Source organism: Heliangelus exortis, chromosome 4 (assembly GCF_036169615.1).
Source record: "Heliangelus exortis chromosome 4, bHelExo1.hap1, whole genome shotgun sequence".
NCBI classification, from domain to species: Eukaryota; Metazoa; Chordata; class Aves; order Apodiformes; family Trochilidae; genus Heliangelus; species Heliangelus exortis.
This window is the reverse complement of record NC_092425.1, coordinates 26981658-26995900: the sequence shown is the minus strand read 5'-3', so window position 1 is coordinate 26995900 and position 14243 is coordinate 26981658. Positions and strand designations below refer to the sequence as shown.

Here is a 14243-nt window from a genome sequence, read left to right as displayed (position 1 = left end):
CAAGAGCCTTTCTTCACACTAGGTAGTGGCAATACATAAACAAGGTATCTCTAAAATTATGACTTATTTTTAAGTCTACAAATGTATCTGTCCATTCCTTTTAGTCCTCAGAGTCAGGCATAACATTCATGCCAATGGAAATCAGTAACAGAAGGAAGTGAATCAAGAGATCCTTCTGTTGGGGGAAAAATAGATATTTTTTTCTTTCCTTAGATAAACTTATTTATGTTAACTAACATGTTAAAAGTATAATTTTAACATGGTTCCCCTAATAAAAATTTAGGGTTAAAAAAGAACTCCCCTACTCAGTAGGCAGACTTTTTCTGGCAGCATCCTTTCTAAAAGGATCTAATTACATAAAAAGTGATACATCTGATCAGCCATGTCTAGCTGTGGCTCAGGATCAGATCTGATGACACAGAGATGATACTGTCCTGCACTTCAAGCTCTGGAGCTCTGTGAAAGCCAGGGTCTACCTCTCAACATGCCACATCTTGAAAACAAGTTACAGGATCACTTTATTTCATGTGTAACAAGCTAGTCAGAGCACCATTCGTGAGATTCTACTGGGACACCTGGTTGGACCTTGGAGCACCACATCCATAGAAGAGGTTCGTCTTGCAACATCTGGTGGAGAATGCGGGCATAGACCTGGACCTAACCCGTGCTCAGACGAATCAGAAGGAAGGAAGCCAGTCTGGCGCAAACCAGCATTAGCAGAAAACCCAAGGAGTCGGGTAAGAAGATCCACTACCTTTCCTTAGATGTTGCAAGACGAACCTCTTCTATGGATGCAGTGCTCCAAGGTCCAGCCAGGTGTCCCAGTAGAATCTCACGAATGGTGCTCTGACCAGCCTGGATCAGTGCTACTGCTCCGAAGGTGGCTAAACCAGCCCCTGGCTAACCCAGGTGTGAGCTTTATTGGCCCCCTAATCCTGCTCATGCGCAGTAGGGGCCTGCCCTAATTAGGTACAGGTGGGCTTCACACGAGGTCAAGCCCACTACCTGGCAATTATTGGCACCTGGTTGCCTCATGTCACTACATAATAATATGTCCTTAGGACTTGCTATGGTTTTGTTCAGTGCATCCCACAACACAGATTTGTCTCTTTTGTGAATTCTTTAAGACACCATAGGAAAAAAAAGCAATAAGAATAAAAGCAGCCCCATAGATCCCTAACTGTTGGAATGGCACTTCCATTCCCTGTCAGATACCTGACATCTCTAGCAAAAAAGGAGAGGAATGAAAGTAACAGCCAGCCAGCCACCTTCTAAAGGCCCAGAAGAGGTTGGAACTCAAAACAGAGCTGTGGAGCTGTATCCAGGTGTTGATAAAGATGTAGAATTGTGGATCACCTGAATTTCTGTGCTCAGCTCTGGGCCTGACATCTCACCATTGGCTTGCAAGGTGAGAACATTTATCTTCAAAGTGTCTGTTTCAGAAGACCTCAAAGAAGCACTCTTTGCAAAGCAATCAGAAGGGAGGGTAATATCAGCAACTGCTTCCCTGGCACAGGGGACCACAGTCAGCACAGCTGCTCTTTTTCGAAATGTCAAAGAGGAAAAAACGAAAAGTGCTGAGGGAGTTGTCATGAGCAGATGGCAGAATAGGTGATTCCAGAAAAATACTTCACACAGTCATAATCTTTTCTGAAAACATTGCTCAGGCAGCTCAAGTCTGACTACCTTTACAAACTGCAAACACTGCTTGAAAAACAAACATGTAAATTATAAAATCACTTAGGATCCAGTTTCCTTGTTTGTCTCTGAGATAGCCCCATATCAATCCTCTCCTGCCTGGTCACAGCCATGTCCAGAGAATGTCAGTGGGAGAGTTTTAGGCTATACCCATTGCTCCACTTTACTACTTTTGGGGACCCCCTTTGCAAGCCACTCACCTCAGGGAAGGTCTGTGCAGGGACAGTGACCCCATCAGTGCCCACAGAAAATAGCAAAATGCTATTTTCCTGGGCTCTGCAGGAACTCATGCACCTCCAGAGGCAAAACCTTTGTGGATCATCACAAGGTCATTTTGAAATTCTGCTGATGTTTGCCCATGCAGCAAGACATGGCAGCTCTCAGGTGGATACAGGGCTGCCTCCTGTTGTCCTTGGTGCCCAGGGCCTCCCCAGGTGGGAGGATGGGAACAGAGGGAGAGAGGGTGGGAAGGAGGGAGGGAGGAATATCATTCAGTGCCAGGCCTATGCCAGTCTTGAGCACTGCCAGAAAGAGATGGAGGAAAAAACCACACAGAAGCCTTTTTCAGTGAAGAAGGCTGAAAACGTAAGATCTGAATTTCTCTACAGTCAGCAGAAAAAAATCCTCCACTTCCTTGTGCCAAGGTCACTGAGGTGAAATGGAGATCCAGAACAATTCCTACTTGTCTCCATTCCAGTGGTCAACCAGAGGTGTGGTGAGAGGGGACCAGGATCCCTCCTCTGTCTATACAGTTCAGATTCTTCAACATCTTCTTAGTCAGGTAGCAAGTCTATTCATCCTGTAGAGTCCTTGGGGCCTTCTGTGGTGATGGGGATGACCTTTACAAGCACTAGCCTCAAGGCTGCAGACAGATGGGGACCTTTCCACACCCTTGCCCTTTAAATGTAGATTTCACCATTTAGTGAGATTTTTATCACCAGGTTTTGCTTTATCACTACTCTTCTGAAAACATCCTGCCAAAAAGAGACTTTCTGGTCAGTGTAAGTCATAGAGCTTGTGCCTGTCAATGCAAGGAGATAAATTTCAACAAAAAACCCCAGAAGTCACAGTTTTCAAAGATCTGTTGTCACACAGCTACCACTGTCACAAGGGAGAGAAGTGGAGTCTGAGGTTTCACAAGGCTCTCACAGAGAGGCATGATTCTTTTGGAGGGGGGGTGGGTGTTGTCACAGAAGGTTGCAGAAGCTGGACTCCATGACATTTTATTTGTATTGCTTCAACTCATTCACCCACATACCCTCAAGGGATGTTTTGTTTTTTAAAACTGCTGTTTCTGCTAAAAACTCTTGTGCAAATCAATGTGGTTAGACACTCCTTTCCCCCAAAATATTTTTTTTATCTCTACTATTCTATCTCTGTGCTATCTAGGTGTAAAAAATAGAAGTTTCCCCATGTACACAAAACCTCAATTTGTTCCCAATTCATTCCAACAAAATTCAAGAGAGTAATTTGTTGAAGCCAAGGGAAAATATTTGTATAGAACTAATCCAAGTGAGGAAAAAAATGAGCATGTTGATATTATTCTTTTCCTTATTGCTTCCATCTTCCATAGCTTCCTGAGTACTGAAATGTCAGACTGAGTAACAGCTAGAGACAAGGTCCTTGAACAAAGCAAATCAACAAGGTAAGAGGAATTGAACAATATAGGAGGAGAACTTACAACCCTAATTTTGTTGGCTAATTTTATTTTCACTGTTTGCAGTGGGTTTTGTGGGAGAGTTTGCTCTTTTGAGTACTTCACTCCAGGTAATAACTTAAGTAGGCAGAGGATCCATTGATAAAATTCTGAGTAGCTGTCAGTCCTACAGCTGAGCTATTTCATGGCCTGGCTTAACCTATGTTTAGTCTAACAGATAAATGTTTAGAGCTCACCAAGGCTGCTGAAGTGAATATAAAGGGAATCTCGCCAAACCTGGTCAATCCATAAAGTTTTCTCTGTTTTTAGCTTTCAGCATTTTCATGTTTTGCTCAAGTTAAGCTCTGAGCTTAAATTATCAGTTTACTCATACATTAATCCATAAATGTAAAATAAGAAGCATAACCAGCTCAGATTTTTGCAGTGCTGCAGTAGTGCAAGGCTTGGTGTGCTCAGTACCATTGGAGTTAAACACAAGGATCCAAGTCAACTATTTGCACTCTTTCCCTTTCCTCCTTACTCTCCTGGAACAAGACGACACTCAAGGAAATAGTCCTTTCACAGACTGTTTCACAGACCAGAGAGGTGCTTGGAGACAAGAGAAGAAAGCAGACAGGGTCTCACCATCACTACAAGAAGGAAGACAGGGCTTGTGCAGCCCTGGCAGAAGTGTGTCTTCATGGACTGACTGAACTTAACAGCTTCAAGTGACTTCGAAATTATGGATGGGTGATCTCCATTCTGCATGCTCAGTCCTTATTTGATCTTGACACAGTGAATTTACTGTAGTGGTTACAATGGAGTCTGTGTCCAAGAACAGCCTGTATTTTGAAACCAGTTCCATTCTCCTCCAGCAGACAGGAGAAACATGGTGCTGTCGTGCTGTGCGATGTTTGAGGCCACGCTTCCCTGGGTACTTCTGTACTGAGGGGAGCAGAAGTGTGGGAGAGGTGAGAGCAGAGGTGTAAAGAAAACAGAAGTTGACAGAGACTGACTGAGCATTACAAGTCACGTCAAGGGAACCAACAGAAAGATTACTATTTAAAGAATTTCAAAGCCACAGCTTCTCTCAAAACATACATAGAGCAGGAACAGCAAATTCACACTTGGCAGGTAGCGTCAGGAGAGTTTATGTAACGCTGCAAAAAGATAAGCACCTCTTTAAAAGCAAACTGTTATTTTTACCCAATGAGCAAGCAAACTGAGCTCTCTCATCACAGATGAAGAAACCTTCATGCTGTCAGCTGTGAGTTTTCTTGGTGTTGTAAAGCACCACAGGGCACAAATTCACTATGGTATTTTTTGCTTTGGTTGTCAGCCACTATTTGCTGGGGATTTGAAAAGCTGAGGAGACATGAAGCACAGGAAGATCTGAGCAACGATTATCAGAACTTAACAAAAAACAAGGAAACCAGCACAAACCTGTGAAATGCATTTTCTCTCTAAGAAAGAGACTGTTAACCTCTCTGAAATACTGATATAGCAAAAATATGAGGGATGTAACTAAGCATCTGCTGAAGATGGGAAGGGAAGGGAAAAAGGAAGACAAGCAGATTGTGTTGTGAGGTAGGTGAAACAAGAGCAAATGCAATTTGGAAGCGCCTGGTATGAATTACAATTCATCAGCTCTAGAAGAGGGTTTCTTGGTCTCAGCTTCTTTTTATAAATGTCTTTTGTTCACTCGCGTCATGTTACTATTATTCAAACAGATTAAAAAAAGGCTGATCTGTGGGACTTTGCATTTATTTTCTTCATCAACTCAACATATTAAGCGCAAGCTTATATGTACATTCAATATCTTATTATTAAATGTTCTGTCCTGTTTTAGTCCATTCTCTTCTGATATATTTTGAACATAAAGACCGCAACTGTAAGTGTCTTCAAACCTGCAGATGCTTAGACCACTGGGAAAAGAGCAGGAAAGAACTGAAATGCAGCAACCATTACTGTCCGACTTCATTACACTCATGCCTTGGAAGGATAAACCAAAAATGTACCAGAATTTAATCTCCTCTGAGGGAAGAAACTGGGAGCAGAATCCTTGCTAGAAACTACGCACACTCTGTCCACTAAAACTCAACACAGTATGCAAAATTTAAATGCAATTTAAAAATGGAGGAAATTTACAGACACACCACCAAGGAAAGTACATTTGCATGGCCATACCCTTGACCTACGACAGCACAGAGTAGGTAGAAGGCAGATGCAGAGAACACAGCGTGTTCCCAAAACTGGAAGTAGTGCAGGATGTGCAGAACTCTGCCAGTCCTGTGCCAGGGTCAAGGTCACAGCAAGGGGGCATGAGGATGACATGGACTGCAGTAGCTACCATAAAGTACTCATAGCATTATCTTCTTGGCATTTTTATACTGATTGATGATTTACTAATATTACAAGTATCAGTATTTCCATTAAAGTCTGGACCGGGGCAGAGGAACAGCAAATGGCACTTTCAACTATACTCATCCCCAAAACAGAGCCCCATAACTGCAGCAGTGCCAAGAACAAAAAAGAACCACGAGCATATACACACTGCATTTGGAAAACAATTGTGTTCATCCTTTCTTCAGCAGTGCCCTCTTCCTGCTGTAATGAAAAACCAGGTAGTAATGCTTGAAGGAGAGAAGTGCCAAATGTTTATACTAGAACCAGGGATGAGGCTCCTTTGAGAGCTGACAAGGGCAAGTCACAATCACCTTCTGGGATTCCTGCTCCCACTGCAAAACCTGTTCGGCAAAGGGCTCTTTTTGCAACATGTGCTCCTCATAGAGGGGGCTTGTTTCTGACTGTAATTTAGCCTCTTGGCAGGAGATGCTCAGACATATCAAGAAAAACAGCCTTGCACATCCATATTAGCCTACACATCCTCATATAGTAGCAGCAGCAAAGCATACTCTGCTTCCAGGGGTCTCCTGTGTGTCACAGGGCAGGTTTGGTTAATCATGTCCATCTCCTCTCTGCAAAATCCAGCTCCACAGGGGTCATTTTTTGTTCTTTCATATTTTTGTGTTATAAAATCCACAAGTGAAGTGGCCTCTGCAGATGCTCCTATGAAACCATTCCCCTACTCATTTTACATGGGAAGGAAATTTAAAAACATGAGGACATCACCAGCTCTAACTGAAAGTTAAAAATAACATATAACAATAATGCTTATTACATATGGGAGGAGATAAGAAAATACCTGAATCATGTTTGCAAAAATTATACTGTCTGTTCTTAATAGCACACAAAACGTAACAAGACCATCAGTCTACTAATCTTATCAGTTCACTAAGTTCTGCAGAGGAGAGAGGAAAATACAATCCTTAGAGCATGTTAGCTTCCTCTCATCCTCTATTTAAGATGTTACTAAATTATTTATATTCTATATTAAGAATATTACACACCGTCTAGCGAATTATGGGACTGCAGTACCTGATATATAGCGAGGTGTAAGTTTCACAACATGCATGAATGAAATGACTTGCTGACCTAAAGTACTTGTATCCTGCCAACATAATTTCAAGACAGTCAAGGAGGGAGAAATAAATCTCAAAGTGATACACGGATTATCAAATTTTGCAGTTGAAATTTATACTACTAAAGACATTTTATTAATTTATTTTTCATTATCTGGGCAAATAATATGCTGTGGGTTAGTAGAAGGGCAGATAGAAAATTAGCATAGCTCCAGTAACTGCAAATATCTTGCCTTAACCTAACTTAATGCAATGTGTCACAGCAGTGTTATGGAGCAAGACAACTCCACAAGGACAGAAGAGTCAATAGTGATTATTTCCTCCTCTCCTAGGTATCCATTATACTCAGTTCAGTGTCTTCATAAAAAGAAGAGAGAATGAATGACAGATCAGATGCTGTCTATGTGTGGTCATTGCGAATCTGTCTGCCTGCACAAGACTTTATTGATAAAGGTTGACGGTGTTGTCAACAGAAATTCAACAAGAAGGAGACACAAAAATCAGAGAAATATGGTTTAACTTACTCACTGTTAGCCAGTCTCTTTGCTTTAAGAAGGATGTGTTGTATAATACGGGCTAAGAGAGTCGGGCCCATGCAAACAGCATGAAGTTCAATAAGGCCAAGTGCAAGGTCCTGCACATGGGTCAGGGCAATCACAAGCACAAATATTGGCTAGACAGAGAATGGATTGAGAACAGCCCTGAAGAAAAGGACTTAGGACTGTTGGTTGCTAAGAAGCTCAACATGAGCCTGCAGTGTCCCCTGGCAGCCCAGAAAGCCAACAGTATCCTGGGATGCATTAAAAGAAGCATGGCCAGCAGGTCAAGAGAGGTGATTCTCTCCCTCTGCTCCACTCTTGTGACATCCTCCCCAGAGTTCTGTGTCCATCTCTTTACCCCCCAACATAAAAAGAACATGAAGCTTTTGGAGTGAGTCTAGAGGAGGGCCATGAAGATGATCAGATGGTTGGAGCACCCTGACTATGAAGACAGAGGGAGAAAGTCAGAGCTGTTCAGCCTGGAGAAGAAAAGGCTCTGGGACAGCCATCTAGAGGCCTTTCAGTAATTGAAGGGAGTGTACAGGAAAGCTGGGGAGGGACTTTTTACATGGGCATGTAGTGATAGTATGAGGGAACAGTTTCAAGATGAAAGAGGGTAGATTTAGAGTAGATATTAGGAAGAAATTCTTTAATGTGAGGGTGAAACACTGGTACAGAATGCCTAGGGATGTTTTGGATGGCCCATCCCTGGAAGTGTTCTAGAACAGACTGCCTGGGGCTTCAAGCAGCCTGGCCTAGTGGAATTGTCCCTGCCCATGGCAGAGAGCTTTGAACTAGATAATCTTTAAGGTCCCTTCCAACCCGAAACCATTCTAGGATTCTATGAATATGTAGAAGGATGAATACTTCACAGGTTATTTTTTTTTGTGCAAAAGTTGTACAGCATCTGTAGCAATATCCAGCCATTTCACTAAGTTTCTCCTGAACTTGCTTCAATCTGTATTCAGAATCTGCTGTCAATTAATAAATTATATGAATAGAAAACACACGTTCTAGAGAAAGCCCAAGTATACACTAGCTAAATTCAGTGTTCACCAGCTGCAACTCTGCTGGGGCCTAGGGGTGAATTCAGCTTCCTAAGACGTTTTTTTAAAAAAGTTCATATTGTCAATCCCGAAATGGAGTTCATCTTCAAGCCAGGAATCCTTCTGTGGCTGTGGGGTTTTAGCCATGCCATATGACTCCACTCAGGTACCAGTTCACAGATGGACCAGCCTGGACCCTCCTTTTGAAACAGAAGGTCCCAAGAAACCACACCTATACTGTCATCCATCTTATGCTATTAGTCCAAGATTATCAGTGGTTTTCCTATAAAACCTGTGCTTTTGTGCCCTGTGCTGTTGACATCCTTGTGCACCCAGTCACAACATGGTTTGGAGGTGAAGGGAGCAGGGAGCAGTCTGGACACAAGTCACATGCCGAGATGCAGAAAATCTGTTCTAATTCCTGAATGATAGCTCTGTTTATGGAGAAGGTCATGGAACATAGTTGGCTGCTCAGTAGTTAAAGAATCTTGAAAGCATATTTCCCCAAAAGGTCAGGAGTCTTAAAAAAACCCAAGAAGGTCCTCAGACCTACTACTCTGCATCCCTACAGTGAAAGGAGATGCACTGCAGCTGAACCAGTATTTGGAGCAGGATTTAAGCTATGACAAGCATTAAGAGCTCTACAAGAGAAGTGTTTATCCTCGTGTTACAGGACAGCCCAGTCCTGCCAGATTTGTCAGAGAAATAGCTGAAGGAAAAATATCCTTGTCATGCTGCCAGTGCCAGTGCTAAACTAGGTTAATTGTCAGAGAGATGCAGAGGTCGGCCAGATTTGCAGCACACAGCCTGCGTGGCTTCATGGCAGACAAGTAATGGGAGTCTGTTGCTTGTGAGTAACCACCAACCTACAGCAACTCCCAGCACCACAAACCTTCCTCCTGCCCCACTGGCCCCCCAGGGTTCCCCTGGTGCTTCTCTCTCTCTCTGTTCCAAACCCTGAATCAACCTCTGATAGGGCTAAGGGTTGCCCCCTCCATGCTCCTGTTACACGGGCAAGGCATGGAAGAAAACTTCTGATGAGCACCCTACACAAAAAGCAAACGTAACTGAGATATAACTCATTCATGAAAAGAAATCTTTCTACTAACCATAATTATTGCATTACCTTCCAGCTTGGCTGGGTTTCACTTCTTATGGCTGGCTCAAGTTTCACTCTTGGCAACAAATTGTATTTGTCAAGACTGACACTGGCCAGCACCAGCCTTTTCCAAAGGTGTGAGAAGGCTCCAGCAACGACAAAACATGCCAGGAGAGGAAACAGCCTAATTCTGATCTCAAGTGTGTGTAGGTAGCTGTGAGTAGAGTGAAGGAGAGTTTCGTGCACGCACAGAAGGAATAAGCCAGGATCTTCCTCAAAGTGTAGCTGAAATACCGACTTTCATTACACACAACACTCCCAGGCAGAATCAACAAATTCTTAAAGCTCTCAAAGGTTTTTTAGTTTCTGGAGCAGTACCAGACAAATCTATTTCTGCACCTAGAATCACAGTGCTGGGGAAAATGATGCTCACCAGTAACACTTACTCATGCCATGAAAATGCAGCACTCTTAAGCCTGGGTTATGGAACTAGGTGGGATGTGCAAGTGGGGAAAGGGAGAGGTGGCAGAAGGCAGGGGAGAGGCGCTCCCCCCCACCATGTGCTGCTAAAGGGAAAACACCACCTATTTGGCAGAGTCCAAATGAGTCCTCGGCCAAAACGTGACCAGATCCAGAATGGTCACAGTCAGTAGAAACAACTGCCTTCTGCTGCACCTCCTGTGCCAGCAGCAGTCTGTATCAAACACTCCTGAATAACAACATCTAATGGATTCAGGAAATTCATGTGGGTCACATCAGCACCATGAGTTTAGACTACAACTCTTCCTGTACTTTTAAGAATAACACAGTGTATTTGCAGTTCACCTACACAGGCGTCTGCTTGGTGGCTTTCAGGCCATATTTGTACTAAAATTTCAAGCATTACTCTGCAATTCTAAGATACATAAAATACAAAGATGAGAGTAAGAAGATGACCTTTTGCTTTTAGAACAGAAATTCTCACAAACTGTGCTAATTTCACAAATACAGACCTTAAGACAGACTAAAGTTTCCCCAATGAGTTGAACAGAAATTCAGTAAGTTGGCCACCAGTTAAGCTCAGTGCTGGTAGGGGGCTGGGAGGACACATCTAATATCTTGACCTAAATTGTGCTTACTATAAAAAAAAAAAAAAAAGATGTGCCCAAGGACACTGGGACACAGCTGGTGCTTGCTTCTCTTCTTTGTAAACTGAATGAACAGAGAAACAATATTTTACTGGCTATTCCCAACATGCTGTTTTGAAATTTAAGAGAGTAGTTATCATATAGAAGTTAAATATAGAAACTTGATCCAGTTAATTTAGCGAGATCCCTTTGACTGTTTCACATGAAACCCAAGAGGGATAAGAAGAAATGAAATAATCTTTCACATGCATGAGCAGGTTGTGCATTTCCTTCTAATAAACAGTAGTTTTTTCCTTAAAACACGGCTTGATTTAAATTATTGGGGTGGATCTAACTATTGTATTACCAGCACCAATGAGGCCAGGAGGTGTTTAACCCTTGGAGCCAGGGGCTCCCCAGCACTGAGCGCTGAGCACAGGCTGTGCCTGGCAGCCTCCTGGGCACTGGCTGGGTCAGCACAGCCACGTGCTGCAGGGGGATTAGGTTGGAAACCTCCACACACTTTCCACGTGACTGAGGTCCTCAGAGGGAAAAGGTGAGGCCATACACTGCTGAGTCTTGCATTCTCCTTCCCCTCACAATTTTATTTCTAAGTGGCTTGTTAAGCCCCACGTGCAGAAAATCCTTCTATGGAGAAATACTCCACTGTACAGGTCCTGCTTTGAAGTGACAGGGTTGGGGATGGCGACTGGTGTCCCTCAGTATGAGCAGTGCCATCAGGCACTTCACCCCCAAGAGAACTTTCTGCAGTGGCCAAGGGCTGCCTCTCCAACCACACTATTTGTTTTTAGCCAGGGGGAATAACATGCACTGACTCAAGAGAATGCTTGGGCAAGTATTTCCTTTCTGAAGACATTTTAGATGAGAAAGAGAGAGAGCAGGTGCCTTTTGAAGAAGCTTTACTGGGGTATAAAAGAGAAAGCATAGACCCTGCACTGGGGACTTCTCCAGACCTATGCAGACTCTTACGACACTGAGAGCCACTGGGATGGGATGGCTACACCCCACTCTCTCCCAGAGGCTCACAGATTCCTCTTGTCCTTCTGCCAGGTGTTTCCATGTGCTTCCCCTCAGGAGTGAACACACCAGTTTACAACTGGCTGCCCCTCAGGAGCTGGCTAAGAGGAAGGACAAGAAGAGCATCTGTGCTGAGATCTTTGCTGAAGGCAAGGGAGGAACAACAGACAGTGGCCAAGGAAGTGGTTTTAGTGCAGGCAACAGAGTGCATCAAGAGATAGATACTTGCTTGCTGAGAATACCTATAATTATCAGTCCTCTAATGGAAAACTAAAAATAGCAGCATGCTAACAACTGTCCCATCAAATGCCACTGCAACACATCCACACACCTCTCCTTCCTACCCAGGTGGCTCCCAGCTGAAGTGTAAAGGTCTGACACAGACTTTCTTCAACTTCATTTCTTCTCTTCCAGTCTCCTAAGGTATCCTCTTAATTTCTCAGACATATTCCAGAGCCTGCATCCCCAGATGGGCTTTGGGCTATACTATAATCTCTATTCCCCAAGTCCCATGTTCCACACTTCTGAGAAAAAATGCCCTAAAATTAAAGCAAACCCCTTTAGGGCAACACAAATAACCTAATTTTGTTTGAATGGGGTAGGAGGGAAGAGATGGGCTGTATGAGCAGGAGGACAGTGTGAATCCCAGCACTCTTGTGCTTTCTCTTGTGCCTGCAGCAGTGATGGTAACTACATCCCCAGTGCTCTTCTAGCTTTTCCTTTGTCACTCACACTTCCCCATCCCCATCCTCCTTCTCGGCTGGCATCTCTGGTGTTTGCCAGCCAACAAAATAATAAGTCCAGACTGAGGCCAGTATTTGTACTGGCCAGCAACCAAAGATAGTGTGATAATGAGAAAAGAAATTTTCCCCTTACTATGATCTAGTCTCAAGCCATGGAGCAAGCTTTCAGGTACGCTATACATGGCAGTGGCAGTGTCTTTTCAGGAATGGATTTATGAAGCTACTTCTGTGGGCTTTGGGGCACAAAAGGGCTGGTTTGGTAAACCTCTGCTCCCAAGTGCAAGGCTGTCCTGGACACCCAGGTGTCCCACACATAAAACTTCACATGAAAAACATCCCACATAAAATACCTGAGCAACCACAATAGCAACCTGTAGGTTGCAACACGTATAAACTGATTAAACAGAAATGAAAATAGCACCTTTCTTTTTCAACTACTGCTATTCTCTTTCAACTATTAGAAAGAACCTTGAATCCACCCCACAGCTTAATACATCAGTGCCTTGTTCAGCATCCAGCAGCATCCAGAGGCACTGAATATATGTGGAACAGAAATCCTGAAATGAGCTCAAACTGCCTGGCGTTCATTTGGATTATGTCAGCCACAGCAAATCCTGCTTCCCACTGCCCCAGCCAGAGATGGAGCAGTGTGTGAGGTCCTGAGCACTGGCTCCCAGCACCAGGTAACATCCAGAGCTGGGCACCGGGGAGGGGACGTTCACCTCCCATTGCTGACAACTAAAGATGCACGTCCAAGCCCCAACCCACACCCACTCAGGAGCGACTGCTGACATCAGTCACAGCAACATCTCTGTGGGTTAGAAGGGTAAATAAATAAGAGATGAATCGCTACTGCTCATCGTAGCTCTTTGCCCTGGGAGAATCAGTGAACCCGAATTACCCAAGAAATGCAAGTAGGCTGCATCTGTGCCTGTGCTCTGATTAATCTCATCAGTTTGTTTTCGTGGAAACTAGATGTTCCAGATGCCATTGTTTCCATTATAAGTGTTCATCTGCTCTGTTTTGAGCTTCATTGCTCCTGTAGCCTGCTTGGTTTAGCTGCTTCTTTTTTTTTTTTTAATTTTTTTAAATTTAATTAATGTGTTTAAATAAAATGCCAGTAAATTAAAATGAGGGCATAGCTGCAACCCTCAGTGCCAGATTTGTTAGTTGTTTTAAAAACACCTATGGCATACAGGAATCCTGAGTGGTTGTAGGCAATGTGACTAAATTATTAATAGCTGCCATGCATATCACAAAAGGATCTCAAAAGGGAACTTTGTTTTTCTGCAAAACACTGCTATTTTTGTCTGACAGTAGAGACAAAATAATTTGGAAATTTGTCTCATTGGTACTAATTACAACTGTTACTAAAACATGCCTACTGTAGGCACAATGCAGTCATTTTTCATTTTTGAGCAGAATTAGCCATTTCATTCATTATCTCCAGGAACATCTTGTAGTATATCACATATTAAAACACAAACAGAATATAATTAATTAAAACATACTGGAACAAATATCTATTTCTAATTATAAAAGCCATATGAATTAGGCCAATAACATTCAAGAACAAATTAAATTAGTTTTATTTAGAGATGATAGAATATTTATTTTATGGGTTGGAGAGATCAGCTATGGGGTTGTTAGCGGTTGTTTGTTGTCTTTTTTAGGACAAAGATATATGCGTGGATTACTACATCTAAGTTTGCATTTAGAGAAAATAACATTCTGCTGCGGGCAAAAACACAAATATGGGAAATTTCTTTCCTGTCTCAAGTGAATTATTTCTGGTGAAAGGCTTCTCAGCATATTGCTACAGGCATGCAGCTTTACCCACAGAACACTGTGCATGT

General features: G+C 43.0%; 1 protein-coding gene across 6 annotated transcripts in view; it reads right to left on the bottom strand.

Moving 5' to 3' along the window:
* The window catches only part of LNX1 (ligand of numb-protein X 1), an 83013-nt gene that overhangs the window by 49464 nt on the left and 19306 nt on the right, over positions 1-14243 (bottom strand). The gene's annotated exons all lie outside the window — the stretch shown is intronic.